The sequence below is a fragment of the Suncus etruscus genome, chromosome 10, assembly GCF_024139225.1.
Source record: "Suncus etruscus isolate mSunEtr1 chromosome 10, mSunEtr1.pri.cur, whole genome shotgun sequence".
In the NCBI taxonomy this organism is placed as follows: Eukaryota; Metazoa; Chordata; class Mammalia; order Eulipotyphla; family Soricidae; genus Suncus; species Suncus etruscus.
The window spans coordinates 16,312,857-16,321,432 of NC_064857.1; the positions used below are offsets into that span (position 1 = coordinate 16,312,857).

An 8,576-nucleotide genomic window follows, 5' to 3' on the forward strand; every position below is an offset into this window, starting at 1 on the left:
AAGAAAGAAAGAAAGAAAGAAAGAAAGAAAGAAAGAAAGAAAGAAAGAAAGAAAGAAAGAAAGAAAGAAAGAAAGAAAGAAAGAAAGAAAGAAAGAAAGAAAGAAAGAAAGAAAGAAAGAAAGAAAGAAAGAAAGAAAGAAAGAAAGAAAGAAAGAAAGAAAGAAAGAAAGAAAGAAAGAAAGAAAGAAAGAAAGAAAGAAAGAAAGAAAGAAAGAAAGAAAGAAAGAAAGATGGCCGGGCGGTGGCGCTAAAGGTAAGGTGCCTGCCTTGCCTGCGCTAGCTTGGACGGACCGCGGTTCGATCTCCCGGTGTCCCATATGGTCCCCCAAGCCAGGAGCAACTTCTGAGCGCATAGCCAGGAGTAACCCCTGAGCGTTACCGGGTGTGGCCCAAAAACCAAAAAAAAAACAAAAAAAAAAGGAAAGAAAGAAAGAAAGAAAGAAAGAAAGAAAGAAAGGAAAGAAAGAAAGAAAGAAAGAAAGAAAGAAAGAAAGAAAGAAAGAAAGAAAGAAAGAAAGAAAGAAAGAAAGAAAGAAAGAAAGAAGAAAGAAAGAAAGAAAGAAAGAAAGAAAGAAAGAAAGAAAGAAAGAAAGAAAGAAAAGAAAGAAAGAAAGAAAGAAAGAAAGAAAGAAAGAAAGAAAGAAAGAAAGAAAGAAAGAAAGAAAGAAAGAAAGAAAGAAAGAAAGAAAGAAAGAAAGATGGCCGGGCGGTGGCGCTAAAGGTAAGGTGCCTGCCTTGCCTGCGCTAGCTTGGACGGACCGCGGTTCGATCTCCCGGTGTCCCATATGGTCCCCCAAGCCAGGAGCAACTTCTGAGCGCATAGCCAGGAGTAACCCCTGAGCGTTACCGGGTGTGGCCCAAAAACCAAAAAAAAAAACAAAAAAAAAAAGGAAAGAAAGAAAGAAAGAAAGAAAGAAAGAAAGAAAGAAAGAAAGAAAGAAAGAAAGAAAGAAAGAAAGAAAGAACGAAAGAAAGAAAGAAGAAAGAAAGAAAGAAAGAAAGAAAGAAAGAAAGAAAGAAAGAAAGAAAGAAAGAAAGAAAGAAAGAAGAGAAAGAAGAGAAGGAAGAAAGCAAGAAAGCAAGAAAGCAAGAAAGAAAGCAAGAAAGCAAGAAAGCAAGAAAGAAAGCAAGAAAGCAAGAAAGCAAGAAAGCAAGAAAGCAAGAAAGCAAGAAAGCAAGAAAGCAAGAAAGAAAGAAAGCAAGAAAGCAAGAAAGCAAGAAAGAAAGAAAGAAAGAAAGAAAGAAAGAAAGAAAGAAAGCAAGAAAGAAAGAAAGAAAGAAAGAAAGAAAGAAAGAAAGAAAGAAAGAAAGGAAGAAAGGAAGGAAGGAAGGAAGGAAGGAAGGAAGGAAGGAAGGAAGAAAAAGAAAGGAAGGAAGGAAGAAAAAGAAAGAAGAAAGGAAGGAAGAAAAAGAAAGAAGAAAGAAGGAAGGAAGAAGAAAGAAGAAAGGAAGGAAGAAAGAAGAAAGGAAGGAAGAAGAAAGAAGAAAGAAAGGAAGAAAGAAAGAAAGAAAGAAAGAAAGAAGGAAGGAAGAAAGAAGAAAGGAAGGAAGAAGAAAGAAGAAAGAAAGGAAGAAAGAAAGAAAGAAGGAAGGAAGGAAAAAGAAAGAAAGAAAGTAAGATAGAAAGAAAGAAAGAGAAGAAAGAAAGAAAGAAAGAAAGAAAGAAAGAAAGAAAGAAAGAAAGAAAGAAAGAAAGAAAGAAAGAAAGAAAGAAAGAAAGAAAGAAAGGAAGGAAGGAAGGAAGGAAGGAAGGAAGGAAGGAAGGAAGGAAGGAAGGAAGGAAGGAAAGAAGGAAGAAAAAGAAAGGAAGGAAGGAAGAAAAAGAAAGAAGAAAGGAAGGAAGAAAAAGAAAGAAGAAAGAAGGAAGGAAAAAGAAAGAAAGAAAGAAAGAAAGAAAGAAAGAAAGAAAGAAAGAAAGAAAGAAAGAAAGAAAGAAAGAAAGAAAGAAAGAAAGAAAGAAAGAAAGAAAGAAAGAAAGAAAGAAAGAAAGAAAGAAAGAAAGAAAGAAAGAAAAGAAAGATAGATGAAGGGAAGAAGGAGGGAGGAAGAGAACTAGAGGAAGGAAAGAAGGAGTTAAGAAAGGAAGGATGAGGCCAAAAAGATAGCACAGCAGTAGGGCGTTTGTCTTGCATGCAGCAGATCTAGGATGGACAGTGGTTCGAATCCCAACATCCCATATGGTCTCCAGAGCCTGCCAGGGGTGATTTCTGAGCAAGAAGTCAGGACTAACCCCTGAGGGTGCCACTGGGTGTGATCCAAAAACCAAGGAAAGAAGAAAGGAGGGACAGAAATTGAAAAGCTGCGTTTAGGAAACAAGGGCACATGCAGCACTGCTTGGTGACCTTGGCAACAGAAAATGACAGGCCTGGAAAATATTTGCTTCCACTCTGTACAAGGCCAATCAGAGAGAAAAGGGATTAGAGAGCAGATATGACTGGCCAGTTTTCAAAGAGCAAAGGAAGCTGCCAGAATGCAAGTGAGGTCCACCCATAGATGAAGCAGGGGAGTCAAAGAGCAAGGAAGGGAATCTTGGAAAATGGGGGATCCAAGGAATGATCATTATTGTGAAGTGAAAGAAAAGTGACTCCTGGCAGCTACCAGGTCTGAAGACATCACTAGGAAGTCCCATGACCACAATGAGTAGAGCCATGGCTTCCAAACGGACACTTAGAAAGGTGTGACAGAACTTCAGGGCTAGTCATGTGTTTGTTGCCTCTTCACCTCAGTGACGTGAGGGGAGTAAGGACTAAGGCAAGGATGGGGTTAACTCAGGGAGTTTAATACCGTGCCTTTAAAGCTCAGGTATGTTCTGGTTGGACCACGGTGGGACTGAGGGTCTGTATAGATGTCAGAATTAGCCAGTGACTTCCCACCTCTATAGCAAAAATAAAGAAGACAATCTCTGTTATGCATTTTTTAACTTTCCTTTTGGGGGGACACAACTAGCAGTTCTTGGGGACATATTCCAGACTCTGTGCTCAGGGATCAATCCTGGAGTTCTTTGGGGCTCCAGGGATAGAACCAGCATCTTCTACATGAAAGAAAGTACTTTACACTTGCTCTATCTTTCTATCCCATATCACCATTTTATCTAGATATCTACTTTGAAAAACTTGATGTTCTATGATCTCTAAAGATCCAGACACATTTGGATTCACCTGTGTATCAGTATTGATGGAGCGAATGAAGCTTCCCTGATTGGTGCAGACAAAAGGAACATTGATAGCAATGGCCTTCCTTTAAATAACAGATTATGCTTTTCCTACCTTGAAATGTTCATATTTGGGGCATTGACTCAAAATTCCACCACCATGTTAGGGCAGGTCTAAAGCACATGGCAAGACTACCTGTACATGCTCTGGCCAACAGCCCCAATACACCTCTGACCAAGAAACACTGCCTGAGCCAGATTGGCCATTTCAGTCTAAGACTCCAGATATAGTTTTCACAGTCACAGTAGGAGAAGCAAAACTATCTTGCAGAACCCCAAATCACACATATTCATGAAAGACTTAAAAATAACACTACTGGGCCAATGGCATCAGCAAGTTCAGGGAATGCAGACACACATAAAAAATGATTAAGCAATAGCTTAAAGGTTTTTTTCATGGGAACTGTTGAAAATAAGAAGGATCTGCTGTATCAAAATGAAATCCAGATGAGAAGGAGGCACATGCAACATGGTAGAAAATTTCATGATGTTTTTGAATGTCTTTGCCACATTTTTACCCTGTGTGGTGAAATCCTTAAGAGACTGGACAATTTTCGGTTCCTTCCTGAAAAAGAAGAAAGCAAATAGGACTTGTTTGCATTGATTAGAAGTGTCTGAGGGCTAGCAGAAGAACAGGTTTCTGTCCATTCTGACTCTGAGCACTGCCAAGATAAATAGTACTGGCATAGATCGTGAGTTTGAGACAGAAGGAAGCGCTGGCAACAAAGAGAGCTACAGGATGTCAAGACCCACAGTACCTGAGGAAGAAGTTATATGTCCAGGAGTACAGGGACCTGAGAATAAGTGGAAGTGAAACACTAAAGGAAGTTGTGAGGTTGAACATTCACTACATAAAAACAACATTGCCTCTTGTATTGGTACAACAGCATCTTTCCAGAGTGTGGGAAAGTTCTCTGATACTATATCCCTCACTACTTCTTCTTTCTGTTTCCGTTTCTCCTTCCCTTCTGGTTTCCTATAATTTGGAGATTATTTCATTTGTCTTTGTTCATTAAAGACCTTCCATTTTTTCCATTGTTTTGTTTCCTTTCTTTTTTGACATCTTTATCAATGCTGACTTTAATTTGTCTTCAAGTTTGTCTATGTAGTTATCTAGGCCTGTGTAATTCTGCTACTATGACTAGCTAAGATGTTTTTAGTTTCTTCAGTTCCATTTGTATGGAATTTTGCATCTTCTGAAAGAGTTCTTCTTTGAGTTGGTTGAATTGTTCGTCTATAGATTGCTTAATTTCACAGGATAGTGCCTCTTTGATTTCTGTTGCGAAAACATTAAGTGTTGCTTAATAGTCCTCGTCTATAAGGCTCATACATTTTGGTGGGCTTGGATATTTGCCAGCGTTTCTCTCTATATCTCTATTTGCAGTTGTCTTCCTTAGTTTCACCATTGTTCTTCACGTTTAGTGAGTTGGAATGCTGGAGTTTAGGGTTATTTAAGAAACTAATCTAGTAAATTTATTATATAAATTTAGAGATTATTTTTCTAAACACATCATATTATCTAAGTATGCTATACAAATATTGCCAACAACTCATTGGCTTGTTCAACTGAATTTTGAGTTGTATTTTTTTTTTTTTTTTGGTTTTTATGCCACATCCGGTGATGTTCAGGGGTCACTCCTGGCTATATGCTCAGGTTGGTTCAATCTGCACAAATCAATCAACATCATATAACACATCAGTAAAAGGAAGGATAAAACCCATTTGATCATATCAATTAATGCAGAGAAAGCATTTGTCAAAATTCTATCCCCATTCATGATTAAAAATCACAGAAAAATAGGTGTGAAAGAAACTTTCCTCAAGATAATAACAGCTATCTATAAAAATATAACAGTCAACTTTATTCTTAATGGTAAAAAATATAAAAAGCATTTCTACTAAGTTGGCTGGCTACAAAGTTAATACACAAAAAAATATAAAAAGCATTTCTACTAAGTTGGCTGGCTACAAAGTTAATACACAAAATTGCATTACTTTATGCAAAGAATGAGTCAGAGGAGAAAGAGATCAAAGAGTCCATTCCATTTAAAATAGTATCTAAAGATATCAAATACCTAGGAATCAACTCAACAAGAGAAGTGAAAGGCCTATATCACAGAAATCAAGTCTTGGGGCCAGAGCAATAGCACTTTGCATACAGTATTTTCTTTGCATGCAGCCAACCCAGGTTCAATATCTGGAACCTCATTAAGTCAAACATGTCCTGCCAGTAGTAATTCCTGAGTATAGATGCAGGAGTAAGTCCTGAGTAATGTTGGTTGTGGCTTTCCTCAAAAAGAAAGAGGAAGGAAGGAAGGAAGGAAGGAAGGAAGGAAGGAAGGAAGGAAGGAAGGAAGGAAGGAAGGAAGGAAGGAAGGAAGGAAGGAAGGAAGGGAGGGAGGGAGGGAGGGAGGGAGGGAGGGAGGGAGGGAGGGAGGGAGGGAGGGAGGGAGGGAGGGAGGGAGAAAGGAAGGAAGGGAGGAAGGAAGGAAGGGAGGAAGGAAGGAAAAAGAAGAAAGAAAGAAAGAAAGAGAAGTACAGCCCTACTCACTGTATATTGCTCTAGCTCCCAAAATAGCTGTTTAAAAAAAGTTTACGGTTTCTTTCCATTAATATAAAATTAATATAATATAAAATTAATATAAAATTTCGGCAGCACATATCCTAAAATTGGAATGATACAGAGAATATTAGCATGGCCCCTGCGCAAGGATGACATGCAAATTCATGAAGCGGCCCATATATTTTTTAAAAATGTTGATTAAATGTTATACAATTTAAAAAATTAAAAAAAACAACAATATAAATTTTCTAATGCTTAGATTTTAAAAAAAATTATTTGAACACTGTGGTTACAAGATTGTTGATACTATAGGGATATTTTTTTGGTATAGATAAAGTTGTTCATGACTGAGTTACACTTATATAATGTACAACAACCTTCACCAGTGTACTTTTTCCACCACCAGTCAACAGTTTCCCTTTCACCCTTCATGATGCCCTTTCTCCTCCCCCTACCACACTCCCCCCACCTGCTTCTAGGGCAGGCATTTTACTTCTCTGTGACTGTCTCTGTCTCTGTCTCTCTCTTTCTCTCTCTCTCTCTCTCTCTCTCTCTCTCTCTCTCTCTCTCTCTCTCTCTCTCTCCCTCCACTGTTTGCACTACTGTTAATGAAGGGGTGGCATGCATGTCAGTTTATCCAATTTTAGCACCCAGTTCTTGTCCAGAGTGATTAATTCCAACTAACTCTTTCATAGTAAGACCCTTCTCTATTCTAACTGGGTTTTGAACTCTCATGATGCCAACATAGCAGTAATATTCAGCCAGCCACTACAAAGTATAGTTGCATAGACATAAGTTTGTCTCATCTGGAGGAAATTAAATATAAAAGAAAGACAAATAATAATCACAAGTTCACTCGCTATTTAATATTTGTCTAGACTAACACAAGCTGTTTCCTGGAGGTCTGTGTAGACCTTTTGTCTTTTATTGTTTTCTTCCTTAGTTGTTTGAGTAAAACACGCAAGGACATATTTTGGAATAACCCCCTAAGGCTGTCTTGGAGGTAGTACCAGAGCCATGCGAAGTGAATCCTAATGCAGGACCTAAACCCCATCTGGGCTCTTTCCAGACATAACACAACCCCCATGAACCTCCTCAGAAACAAGGCTCCATTAGTAGGAGACAGAGGGTACCCACGTGAGATGGCAGGCTCAACGCAGCCTGTTCACATCTTTTCATCAAACAGCCTCTGTCTCTGTCAAGTTCCTTGAACTTTGAGTCACTGGCAGAGGTGCCAAGCCAAGAGCTTGGCCAAGTCCTGCCCGAGTCCAGAACAGAACTAATTTCTAACCCCTAAGATTGGGCGAGGAATCAACTTTCTGTCAACTTGGAGAGTTTCCAAACTTTGGTGCACAAGGACTCAAGTATCCAAAGTTTAAGAGGCTTGAGTAGAAACAAATAATCATTACCCCTTAACTCCTCATTCAAAATATTTGAGTCTGTCAAAAATTTGAGAAAATATAGTGTTTATAATTTTTAAATTTTTATAATATATTTAAGCACTATGATTACAAACATGTTTGCAGCTGGGTTTTAATTATAAAAAAAAGAACACCTCCCTTCATCAGTGCAACCTTCCCACCACCAATGCCCCCCATCAATATCTTCCCCCAATTCCTGCCTATATTCAAGACAGGCATACTATTTCTCTCACTCACTACCATTGTCATTATAGTTGTTAGTGTAGTTATTTTTCTAACTACACTCACCACTTGTGATAAGCTTCATATATTGTGGGCTAGTCCTTCCAGCCCTCATCTCTATTGTCTCTGGGTATTATTACAATAATGTCTTTTATTTTTCTTAAATCCCATAGATGAGTGAGACTATTCTGTGTCTATCTCTCTCCCTCTGACTTATTTTACTCAGCAGAACAGTTTCCATGTCCATCCATGTATAGAAAAACTTCATGACTTCATCTCTCCTGACAGCTGTATAGTATTCCATTGCGTATATGAACCACAGTTTCTTTAGTCATTCATCTGTTGAAGGGCATATTGATTGTTTCCAGAGTCTAACTACTGTAAATAGTGCTGCAATTAATATAGGTATGCAGAAGGCAGTTTTAATTGTGTTTTTATTTTTCTAGAATATATCCCTAGAAATGGTATAGCTGGATCATATGGGAGCTCAATTTTCAGTGTCTTGAGGAACCTTCATATAGTTTTTCCATAAAGACTAGACTAGACATCATTCCCACTAGCAGTGAATGAGAGTTCCTTTCTCCTCACATCCCCACATTCACACAATACCCATCATATAAGGGGCTAATATCTAGGACATACAAGGTATTTACAGAACTTAGCAATAACAAAAAAACTAACCCCATAGAAAAAATGGGGACAAGAAATGAACAGACAATTTCACAAAAAAGAAATACAAATGGCCAAAGGCACATGAAAAAATGCTCCACCTCACTAAACATCAAGAAGATGCAAATCAAAAACAATGAGGTACCATCTCATGACACAGAAACTGGCACACATCATCAAAAAAAAAAAAACCAACAAGAACAATTAGTGCTTATAATTTGTCTAATCAGCATCCATATGGTTCCCCGAGCCTGCCAGGAGCGGTTTCTGAATGTAGAGCCAGGAGTAACCCCTGAGTGTGACCCAAAATACAAACAAACAAAAAACAAAACCAAAAAAGTATGAATTGAATTTCCATATGCCTATCTTAGTACATTAGCTAGAATATGAAATTAGCCCAGGTGTCCAATGACAGATGAGGTATTAAAGAGATGTGGTATAGATATAAATTGGAATATCATATAGTTGCAATCAGTAATAAAATCATGC

General features: G+C 38.1%; 1 non-coding gene across 1 annotated transcript; it reads left to right on the forward strand.

Annotated features, from left to right (window-relative positions):
• Positions 1 to 5,851: 5,851 nt before the first annotated feature.
• Positions 5,852 to 5,959, forward strand: LOC126021670 (U6 spliceosomal RNA). The gene has a single exon (XR_007500164.1). It is a non-coding gene; the product is annotated as a U6 spliceosomal RNA (small nuclear RNA).
• Positions 5,960 to 8,576: the final 2,617 nt, after the last annotated feature.